The sequence below is a fragment of the Uloborus diversus genome, chromosome 6 (assembly GCF_026930045.1).
Source record: "Uloborus diversus isolate 005 chromosome 6, Udiv.v.3.1, whole genome shotgun sequence".
In the NCBI taxonomy this organism is placed as follows: Eukaryota; Metazoa; Arthropoda; class Arachnida; order Araneae; family Uloboridae; genus Uloborus; species Uloborus diversus.
In genome coordinates this window covers 151,941,526-151,954,049 of record NC_072736.1, presented here as the reverse complement: position 1 = coordinate 151,954,049, position 12,524 = coordinate 151,941,526, and the positions used below count along the sequence as shown (strand labels likewise).

The 12,524-nt window shown below is 33.2% G+C and overlaps 1 protein-coding gene and 1 pseudogene across 1 annotated transcript in view; both read left to right on the top strand.

The window, feature by feature from the left end:
* Window positions 1-12,524, top strand: part of LOC129225151 (semaphorin-1A-like) — a 694,730-nt gene that overhangs the window by 474,495 nt on the left and 207,711 nt on the right. The window lies entirely within an intron of this gene.
* LOC129225325 (small nucleolar RNA U3) lies at window positions 9,029-9,133 on the top strand (annotated as a pseudogene).

Below are 12,524 nucleotides of genomic sequence, written 5' to 3'. Positions count from 1 at the left end.
AATAGTAGATTAGCGACGATGTGCCACGACTAGTGCTGTACTTGAAAGGAATTTGGGCAACTCATAAAAAAAAAAAAAACAGTACACTTTCATTATTTTAGCAATAAGAAGCCAATATTTCGCCCAAAAGAAATTCCCCACGTCCCTCCCCACAACTGCAGCATCTAGATTTTACTTTTTACTCATTAAATAATGGGGAAATAGAGCGTTTTTATAATGAAGCTGTCACAATTAATGTATTTTTCACAGCCCGAAAAAGGGCAGCTTCAATTTAAAAGGTTGACTTTTTAAAAATGGTTTGAAATTAATTCATGTTAAATTTGCATCATTTTCACCGTAACAAACTAGATGTTTTGGCGAAGGACCTTCCCTCCTAAATATACCGCTGCTTACTATCATAACCGTTTTTACTGAAAATTTGAGTTACAGTAGAGCTCAAAGTAGAAATAAAATACTCTAACTAAGTAAATGATTAAAAAAAAACATTTCCTGTGTAAAATTGCTCACTTCGAACTAATATTTCCATCAAGTTTATTATTCTTTTAACAAACTTCACCGCAAATGTTGTTACACATTGGTACACATTTGACGTTAAAATGCACATATGTGTAGCAGATTATCTTATTTATGAGGTAATAAAGATTATTAAGTTTGTTGTGAGAAATATAACTCTTAGTCTAGGACAAAAGTCCCCAGACGAAAAAAAAAAGAGAGAGAATCTTGTGGAAAAATGTAATACAAAATCTAAAAAAAGGTTTAGAGTTTAAGAGTGAAAATTCGGGAATAAATTTGTATTGGAGGAAATTTATTTTATCTTTTGCTTTCGAGCACTTATTTTTCTTGTCACGAATCGTTTTTACTAATAATAAAGCTGAAAGTCTCTCTGTCTGGATGTCTGGATCTCTTTGACGAGCATAGCGCCTAGACCGTTCGGCCGATTTTCACGAAATTTGGCACAAAATCAGTTTGTAGCGTGAGGATGTGCACCTCGAAACGATTTTTTCGGAAATTCGATTTTGTTCTTTTTCTATTCTAATGTTAAGAACAATTTCTCGAGCAAAATTATCATAAGATGGACGAGTAAATTACCAAGTTATCATAACGTGGAACCGTAACATGGGAAAGCTAATTGGCGAGAAATTCACCATACATTATTTGTAAATATACAGGCGAACCAAAAGACCTTTTAATTTTCTACTACGGGCAAAGCCGTGCGGGTACAGCTAGTTACTAATAATAGTTTATTTTTGATTCTGCTTAAATTATTTTTTTGTTAATACAGTCGACCTCGTTTACAACGAGCACAAAGAACCCGCGCTTTTTGCTTGTTAAAACCGAGTGCTTGTAAAAACGAGTTCGTGAAAAGAATCATAAAAATTCATCATAGTTGCCATTTTTTCTTCTTTTTTTAAATCAACATACAGTTCATAAGAAGTTCGTTAATTTGCTCTGAACTGTCTGAGTGTATCATTTTTCTGTCATTGCTTTTGAGGAACATACAAAAAACACATACATATTTAAAAAAAAAAAAAAAGTTTTGCCATCGCTCGTTCTCAGGATTTATGATTTACTAGTGGTGCCGGCACGGCTTTGCCCGAAGTAGAAAATTAAAAGGTCATTTGGTTCGCCTCTATATTGACAAATAATGGATGATGAATTCCTCGCCTATTTGCTATATTCTTTTTCTTGCCCATGTTACGGTTCCACGTTATGATTTTCCGTAATTTATTCGTCCACGTTGTTGCTCGGGAAAATTTTCTTAAAATTGGAATATAAAAAGAACAAAATCGAATTTTCGAAAAATCGCCTCGAGGTGCACACGCCCATGCTACAAAATAATTTTGTACCAAATTTCATGAAAATTGGCCGAACTGTCTAAGCGCTATGCGCGTCACAGAGATCCTGATAGACAGGCAGAGATCCTGACAGACAGAGAGAGATAACCAGACATCCAGACTTTGAGCTTTATTATTAGTAAAGATTACTAACCTCCGGTTGACTTCAGAATTCTAAAGAAAATTTGCCGAAAATGGACAAGCTGAGTTGGTAATCAATCGAAATATTATAAACTAGTGGTACCCGCACGGCTTTGCCCGTAGTAGAAAATTAAAAGGTCTTTTAGTTCGCCTGTATATTTACAAATAATATATGGTGAATTTCTCGCCATTTGGCTTGCCCATGTTACGGTTCCACGTTATGATAACTTGGTAATTTACTCGTCCACGTTATGATAATTTTGCTCGGGAAAATGTTCTTAAAATTGGAATAGAGAAAGAACGAAAATCGAATTTTCGAAAAATCGCTTCGAGGTGCACACCCCTACGCTACAAACTAATTCTGTGCCAAATTTCATGAAAATCTGCCGAACGGCCTAGGCGCTATGCGCATCACGGAGATCCTGTCAGAGATAGATCCGGACAGAGAAACTTTCAGCTTTATTATTAGTAAAGAAAGATCACGAGATATTGCTCGCTTTTATCGGGGTTCGCTCGAAAAAGCGATTTTTGCTTCCGTAGACTTAACATTGTGGCAACCAATTATTTCTGATTTCTTCACTAAATCCGGGTTCTCGTTAAATCAGGGCTCGTTACAACCGAGTTAGACTAACCAAAAAGAAATGGTTTTAATTTTACCTACAATATTTTCGTCTAAGCATCTTTACTTCACAAATAAATTCGCATCATCAAAAAGCAATTCACATTAAGCTCCAATAAAGATTTTAAAAAACACTTCAATTCGTTTCTGACGAATTAAAGTTTTTGAAATTTTTTTCAGCAAAGAATTGCAGTCGAGTAATTATCATTCCTAAAATTTACAGTTAAGCATAATTTTTTTGTTTATATTGTTCACATGCTCAGAATGTTTTTTCAATCTGAAATTAAATACTGTTACCATTCCCTAAATTAACAACAATAAAAAAAACATTCTTCGCTGTAAATTATAACGCTGGTATGACTTCTGACTTCTGCTTGTGTGGTTTGTGCTTTTGTAAAAAGGAAATAAACGGTATTATCTTCGATACTTTTTGTTACAAATGTGTGATTTCATTGGAAAAAAAACTGCAGAATTAATTGAGACATTTTAATTAAACTTGGTAGCATTGAGAAATCAAAATTTTGTAAATTTTTTGAGTTTTTATACATTTTTGGATTGTTATACCGTGAAACGATATTAAAGATCTTTTTTTGTGTGTGTGTGTGTCTTTGTCAGTTGGGATATTTTTTCCGAAATCATTTTTTGTCTTAAAATATATTTTCCTTTTAAAATTTAATTATATTTAATAAATTAATTAATTTATTTTTTGTGTAAAAAAATTAATGTTCAGAATTTCCTCAACGCTTAATTTCTGATGAATTTTGGCATAAAATAAAGATTGCGTAAAGTTTTCTGGAGTAGATATTCAGTAGTGACCAGCCGAACCAATCATAAAGATAAAAGAAATCGCTACGTACACCAAACAGAAGCGGAAGAGAGATCAATAAACAATTTTGATTGCTCAAAAAACTATTGATATGAAGCAATTTTTTAAGTTTTTAAAGTACGGTGCAGTAAAATAATTTAAATTTAGAGAATGAAGCAATCGGAACGAAAGTCAACGTGGTAAAATATTGTACAGATATGTCGTCTTTAAAAAATATGCTCTCGTCTTATTTCCCTGATATTTTCAATAACTTGCATAAATTTATCCCATCTGGTGTCTATTTTCATCATATAGCGATAAGAATAAAAAAATATATATATCAGAATCTTCCTAAAGCCAACGTGGTAACGATGTTGTACAGATATTTCGACATTAAAAATATGCTCTCGTCTAATTTCCCTGATATATATAATAAATTGCACAAATTTATCCCATCTCCATTCTATTTGCATCATCTAGAGATAAGAATAAAAAAATATATGTACCAGAAGTTTCCTGAAGCCAACGTGGTAAAAATGCTGTACAGATATTTCGACTTTAAAAGTATGCTATCGTCTAATTTCCCTGATATTTTCAATAAATTGCATAAACTTATCTCATCTCCTGTATATTTTCATCATCTAGTGATAAGAATAAAAAAATATATATACCAGAAGCTTTCTGGCAATATTGAATATGAAAATACGATATTTATCTTTGAAATCACGTGGGCCGAATATAGATTATAGAAAGGTAAGCCGAACCAATCAGAAAGTTTATGGAAATCGCTTACATACTTCACATTGTAAGAAGACTCAGGTGTGACCCAAAGAGACTAAAAATTGCTGTCCGTGGGTGCACATGGTTGTGTGTCCTTGGGTACAAAGGTATGCCATTTTGGTTTTGCAAAGCAGTCACGTCAACAAGACCACAGTTTTAGAGCATTAAAAATCAGACTCAAAATCTTCAAAATATAGGGAATCATGATACCTACAACAAGAATAAATAATACAATCCACGAGGGACGAAAAAAAAAAGAAATTGCTCATTTTTTTATACTTAGATCCTACTAAAACCGAAAAAATGTGATAGAATCTTAAATGTTCGTTTGATGGCGTTGAAACTTTCTGGGGTAATGGAGAGGGCTCTGACACACACGTTGAACCCCAATTAGGATCTCTCTCGACTATACCCGGAATTTTCCGACCAACGTCCGTAGGTACAACCGTCCGTGGGTACAGCAGCTTCCCCTATATATCAGAAGCTTCCTAAAACCAACGCGGTAAAAATGTACAAATATTTCGACTTATATGCTTTCGTCTAATTTCCCTGATATTTTCAATAAATTGCACACATTTATCCCGCTTCTGGGCTATTTTCATCATCTAGTGATAAGAAAAAAAAATATTAGAAGCTTCCTAAAGCCAACGTGGTAACAATATTGTACAGATCTTTCGACTTTAAAAATATTCTCTTGTCTAATTTCTCTGATATTTTCAATAAATTGCACAAACACATCCCATCTTTAGTCTATTTGCATCATCTAGTGATAAGAATAAAAAAGTATGTATCAGAAGCTTCCTAAAGTCAACGTGGTAAAATTGTTGTACAGATATTTCGACTTTTAAAGTATGCATGTCTAATTTCCCTGATATTTTCCATAAATTGCACAAATTAATTCCATCCGCGGTCTATTTTCATCACCTAGTGATAAGAATTATATATATATATATATATATATATATATATATATATATATATATATATATATATATATATATATATATATATATATATATATATATATATATATATATATATATATAATATATATCAGAAGCTTCCTAGCTATATTGAATATGAAAATACGATATTTATCTTTGAAATCACCCGGGAAAGAAGAACTCAAGGGTCATATTCATAGAAGCCTTCATGTAGTCGATACAAGAAGTTCAAATATCTGAAGCTTCATCCGTACTTTTGCCCAACTCCTTTTTTACCTGCCTCAGCCCTAAGCGAAAGTGGAGTGGCGAGAAATGCAGCAAACAAACCAGTGAAGCGTCGCCCCTCGGATTCGGAGCGACAGGGCGTAAAAGCGCCCCACTGGAGCTAGGAAGCTCCTTTATAGGATAGTAGGAAAAAACTCCTTTCTATGAAGAGGGAGTTTAGCTCTGAATATATTACACTTTCTTGTATGAAATTATTTTTATATATTTTTAACCTCAGTGCGTTTTCATATGGGTGAACTATTTTAGAATGGAATGGCTAGAACAATTTTGTTTTTTTAATGTTTCGAGGAAAAATCTTATATATATATATATATATATATATATATATATATATATATATATATATATATATATATATATATATATATATATATATATATATATATATATATATATAAATCTTTATATATATATATATATATATAAATCTTATATATATATATATATATATATATATTATCTTATATATATATATTGTCCAAGAAATACCATAAAGTTATATACAGGTTGTCCTGAAAATATATTACAGGAAAACGGTTATTGATAAAAATACAATTCTTGCAGCAAATGCAGGTGGCGGGCCGTAAATTTTCCCCCTTCAAAGTAGCAAATTTTAGTTCAAAACTTTTCTAATAGATGAAGCTGCTGATAGTAAGAGCGTGAATCAAAGATTTAACAATACAGCATAATTTCTGAAAAATGTTTTTAATGAACAAAATTACATATTATTTTTCAAAATGTCGACCGTCGTAGGCTGCAATCACATGTCGCAATCGAAGGAAAAATCGGTGAATTTCAATTTTTCGTTTTTGACTTGCAGGTTTACTATCTGCAGCGTCATCTATTGAAAAAAATTTGAACTAAAATTTGGAACTCTGAGGGAAAAAAAAATATGCTCCACCACAAGAAATAATTTTTTTATCATTAACCGTTTTAATTTTATAAATTTTTGAAAACAGTCAGTTTTCCGGACATCCTGTATCAACCTAACAGATGTAAATGAACAAGCGTGTAAATAGGTATAGGTCACAAAATGCTGAGTTTTATGTTTTTTTTTGGGGGGGGGGGGGTAAACAAATGTGAAATGTTTTGCTTTCGAATTGTATTTTCATGGTTGTAATTTCTCTAATGCAATTTAGGAAACCTAGGAAACATATAAAAGTTTAGATTTGGTATCTTTTCACCGATTTATTTTTCTATTCCAACTTACAATATCTTAACTCTATCATATTTTGATCCTTTTTGCACTTTTAAGTATGTATTTAGGCCTAACGGTAGTGAAAAATCAGGTATTGCAGTTTAAACGGGTACTAGCTGCATAAATATCGAACGTTAAGGGCTTTTAGATCTTAAATTATGTTTCTAGGTTTAACTGAAATGAATTAATGTGGGATAAAAAAAAACATTTTTTAGCGTTATTTAAAAGCAGATTTGCTTAGATTTTCTAGCCATTATCATCAGAACTACTGAAAATATCATTAATGCATTTCCTCGGCGCAATTACATGCACCGGCTTTGTGTTTAAGACGTTTGCGTCCTCCGAGCTGGCGCTGAATTAATGAAATCAATAATTTCCATCCGAATGATTGAATGGACCTTCCAAACCGAATTCAAATCGTCCCACACAGTACTCGCAAATGGGGAGCCCTGCGATGCTACTCGAACAGATATTGAAACCATAGAATCCCTGATTTAGGATGGGCGTCTTAAAGGCGAGATTCGAGCATTTGTCATACTTGTGTAAACGTTTTCTGAAGTTCAAGCCTGCAGTTGATAGCAGAAACCGATTTATTCTTCTTACCCCCCCCCCCTCCTCAGCTTAGAGTGGTGTGATATGTTTTGCGTAATGTTCTAGAATAATCGGTGTTTGTATTGAATAATCAATTTATTTTGTTTAAGGTGTCTAATGATGTGTATAATGCAAGACTATTGTATTTGTTGAATGTAAATCAAACAACTACACGACACATAAGAAATTTTGTATCTAATTATATAATGTTTTAGTTATATTTTCGGTTATCTTTTCGCACTTCAAAGTTTTAGTACATTTGAATTAAATAAATAAGTAAATGCATAAAATAGAAAGCCTTGTCCTGCGTTATTCAGGAAAATTTATGAAATAAGTTTTAGACTCCTTATTTTACAGAGGAAAAAAGTTTTAAGTATTTAGCTCATTTCATCATTTAATAAATCTGAAGAATTTTGAAAAATTCTTCAGATTTTAGACTTTTGTTGAAAGTTCTCTTCTTACATCATAAATAAAATATTGTGGAGTACAAGTAGAGCAGTTTTAAACATTTAGAAACTTTTTTCTGCAGAAATTTGTGCTACAATTATTAAATTAGTCCTATTTCTGACGTTGTTAATTCTGACTTTTAACGGAAAGATAGAGATGAACTAGGCTAAAGCAGTTAAATCTTGTTACAGAGAATACCAATAGAGCGAAATATTCATTTCAACGGAATAACTTCTCAGTCCCGATTTATTTTCAATTAGATTGCTTACATTTAATTACAACGAAATTCTCGTTACAACGAACACAGTTTGTTGTAACGAGCTTTCACGATAATTAGTTTTGTATTTATTTAATATTAGTTATTATTTAGTAATTTTGGATAACTATTCAATAGCTTAGGAACTTTTTTTTTCTTTTCAAACCTACTAATACAACAAAGCTAAAAAAACTACGATTTTGCTGTTTAAAATGCAAAATCTGACTCAAAGTTACCTGGAATGACTATAACTAAGCTGCATAAAAGAGAAATACAATATTTTCGGCTCTTGTAACTGCCCTGGTATAAAATAGAGACATAGACATGTGCAACCTTATGCAAAGTGAGCTAAAATTGACAAAATACGTCTGTATTCTATCAGTTTTCGTTTCAAAATAGAAATAAAAGAAACACAATAAAATCAACCGGTCGAGAACCAATAGTTTTTCAGATTTATGTATTTATTTGAAAATAACCTTATCCAATGTAGCAGGAGAAAATCTTATATGAATTATTCTTTCGATCAGAAATGTCGAAAATTCACCAAATGTGAAACCTAAGCTATTTTATCGATTTCATATCGATTGTGTTGACGTCTCTTGCGGACATCTTTCGGATATTTCCCAACATATCAACTTTTCCTTCGAAATTGAGGGAAATTTTATAACAATCCGGAGCAATTTTTATCAAACCCATTATTTCTGCTGATAATATAAAATGTATACCATGTTGAAAGTATCAACCTTAGCGTTTTTTAGCACACACACATACAAAATGTGTTACTCACACAAGCGCACATGTAATTGTTAATGTATAAACAGGGGGTGGCATGTCAACTTTCCGTGTTTAGAGAGGGTGTTGTATGAGTTGTGGTGTAAATACAGTGGTGAACGGGCAATTTTCAGATGTAGGAATGGCACGGTGCGGTGAATATCGTCATGACTTGTAAATGATCGTATTTGTAATGCTATTTTTTTTCTTTACTACTCAATAAATTATGTAGTTAGTTCATGAAATACACCGCCAACTCAGTCAATTCCAGCTGAAGACTGCAGTTTCGTGCTTATTAGCACTCATCAGCCCGGCACAGGAAGTGAATGAGCTGGAGGTGGAAAACCTCTTAAGGAAAGAGCATACTTCATAGGATCATTTCTATAGTATGATTAACGAGTTCGCTCATCGAACTTCGCAGAAAACCTCTTAATTAAGCCAAGAGTGAAAAACAAACTGGTAGCTAATATAGATTTAGCATTGACCAGACGAATGACCGAAGCAATGGTTCGGCTCAATTCGAAGATTTAAGGCAAGGCATTCCACCTCCAGCTTATTCACTTCCTATGCCGGGCTGGTAAATGGTAATAAGCACGAAACTGCAGTCCTCAGCTGGAATTGACTGAGCTGGCGGTGTATTTCATGTATTTCTGCTTTAACCCTGGCTATAAGGCGGTAACTTATTGAATATATGTAGTTAGTTACTTTCCTCAAACAAGGACTAAGTTTTAGCAACATGTAATGTACCGACAGCTCGATTATGACATCCATTGACTAGTTTCGTCCTTGCTATGAATTCATCAGTCTGGAATAGACAAAACCTGACCAGGAGTCAGGTGTCCTCTATTGTAACTGAGATGTCTTTCAAACTGTGCGATGAAAACTATCCGATAATGAACTCTGCAAGAGTTCATCATCTGCAAGAACTTTCGCATTCGACTTAAAGTTGGCCAAAATAATCTTGTTCGACTAGAAAAGCTATCCCGGTTGTAAAGATCACTGTGAAAGATTTTTCTTAGATTTATATGAGGAAGTCCCTTCGCAGCTACATGTTTATATGCTTAAAGCTTAGAATCTTGGATGAACACTTTCACATACGCCTTATTTTTCACCCTTGTAACCTTCTCAGGTCGGTCAGGCGTTTTTGTGTACAGTACCTGTGGCTATAGAGTTTGATACCGAAACATGTTCGTGTTTTCTATAAGAAACACGATAATCATGATTATGGCGTCCAAGTTGGAACGGAACGCGATCTCCTTGCAGAGTAGTAAGGAAAAAACACCATTAAGAATGTACGGCTCCGCAACATGTTTACCGAACCATGCCATTGCTACTACTGAGAATGGCACGTATTCTGCTATATATCGATACCATTTCCCCCACCGCAGTCCCAGTCCACAGCGCTATCTCCAAATATGGGAGGTTGTTGTACCGGACACTATTTATATACAGAGAACAGAAAAACTAAAACTACGTAGCTTGGAATAAAGGATTTTTCTGAAACACTAAATAAAGATGACATTAATGAAAACAATTTATTAAACTTAAGAAAACATATAGGTTTTTAAAGTCATGAAGAATTGCTTATTGATCTCACTTGACCGCAGTGCCGCTAGCGGTACCCGCACGGCTTTGCCCGTAGTAGAAAATTAAAAGGTCATTTGGTTCGCCTGTATATTACAAATAATGGACGATGAATTTCTTGCCAAGTTGCTATGTTCGTTTGCTCGCCCATGTGACGACCCCACGTTATTACAATTTGGTAATGTAATTTACTCTTCCACGGTATGATAATTTGCTCGATGAAATGTTCTTAAAATGGGAATAGAAGAAGAGAAATTACGAAAAATCTCTTCAAGGTGCACACCCCGATGCCACAAACTAATTCTGTGCCAAATTTCGTGAAAATCGGCAGAACGGTGTAGGCGCTATGCGCGTAACAAAGAGACATCCCGACATAGATTTGGACAGATATCCCGACAGATATCCAGATATCCAGACAAACTTTGAGCTTTATTATTAGTAAAGAATGTGCATTATACAAGCTACTGTGGTCTTGAGCCTCTGCAATCAGCACTGTCCACCGTCCTCAGCGAACGATACCTCCTCCAGGGTGGTTTCGTCCATGTCCCCCGTGATTAACTTTATTTATACCCGACCCTATCTATAACACAATCCTTTTTAGACACAAACATCATCCAGTATCCATATCCTAATCAACCAGTCCTTGACATTAATTTAATCTTTGACATGTGAATTCAAATTATACTGCGAATTTTTCGCAATTATTGCGATAGGAGCCATTAGTAGAAACAAGAAACCCAACGAGCAAGGTCATATCAGAATTCATGATTCCGAAAAAGAAAATTTTGATTCAAAATATCAAAATTTAAATTAATACCAGTGGCTGGGTGTTAGATGTTGGGTTAATTCAAAATTAGAACAATTTGGAACTCTATCTTCTTTTTCATTTTTTTCTTTGAAATTCCGCTCATCATTCCCGGATATGTGAAATATTTGGAAATTTTTTATTTTTTATCATTATGACCTAAGACCAGAAATTCAGGCAAGCTTGTTCTGGCGTGCGGTTTCATCAAATCATGAATAACTGCGCCACTTTCTTTTTCTGTATGTTCTCAAACATTGAGGAGGTCTGTGAGTTTGAACAGTTACTGCTTGGATTGATTGTTTTTTTTCCCAAGGTTTTTTTTACAATTAAGGGAGTTTTGTTACTTAATTTTTCTTGCGTTTGTAAATTTTAAAATACATGTTTCTTTTTCACATGCAATTGTTTTCTCAGATCAAATGTAAGACATATGCAATGGTCATAAAATATTTGTTTTTTGCTATCATAGTGCAATGGCTGACGAAAAAAGATACTAAATGACCTGTGACAAAGTGGAAAAGTGTACAAATAATGTTCAAGTGCATGCATCAGGCTATGATGGTACTGCTGTGATAAAAAGAATTTTTAACACTAATTAAAATTTTTAGCAAGATTATTCAGTCTTAATTATTCGAAAAACTGAAAAAAAATTCAAAATTATATATTCAAGGAAAATAAAAAGCAATATATTATCAAAAATTTCATTTTTTATTTTCTAAAACATCATAAAAAAGTCATTTGAGGCAGTGAGAAGCAAAGAGATGTATGTGGAACTTTTCAAGTTTTGAGTAAAACGCGTTTATAGATAACATCCTAGGTAGGTTTTCATTTTTTTTTCTAAATCATGCTGTACAGCAGCAGTTTCCAAGGCTACTAGTACCATCTCTTGCTCCAAGACAGAGGAGAGGTTCACCTACCATGTGCACTGATTATCTCCAAGTTTTTAATTTTGCCACTTACATCCCTTTGCTTTTTATTGCCTCATTTGTTATTTCTAATTACATTTTTTTGGTGTCATTCTAATAACTGTATTTGATCGTTTATTGCTTAAAACATGAGCATCAAATATATTCGCTCACTTTTCTGCTTTTTGGCTTTGAATAGTTTTTTTCCACTCCACCACTGTATATGTTTACACCTTTTTTCTGCGCTATATGTCCTTCCCCCTCCCAATATTCTTACATACATATTCATGCAAACATTTCATCATTTTAATCTCCTCGTTTTAGATATGCCTTGTTAGCACATATATAAATATTTCACAATAGAGCTCAATATTTTTAGAGCATTTTGCAGTAATAATTTCATTTAAAACTATTTGCGATGCAAATCAGTATTAAAATAAACATTCATATCTAGATTTTAATAAATCTATGTACTCATATCAGTAAACTTCATACGACCCAATGTATTTGCCCTTATTTCAAGCAAATATTTTACGATTTCTCAAATATAATCATTTGCCT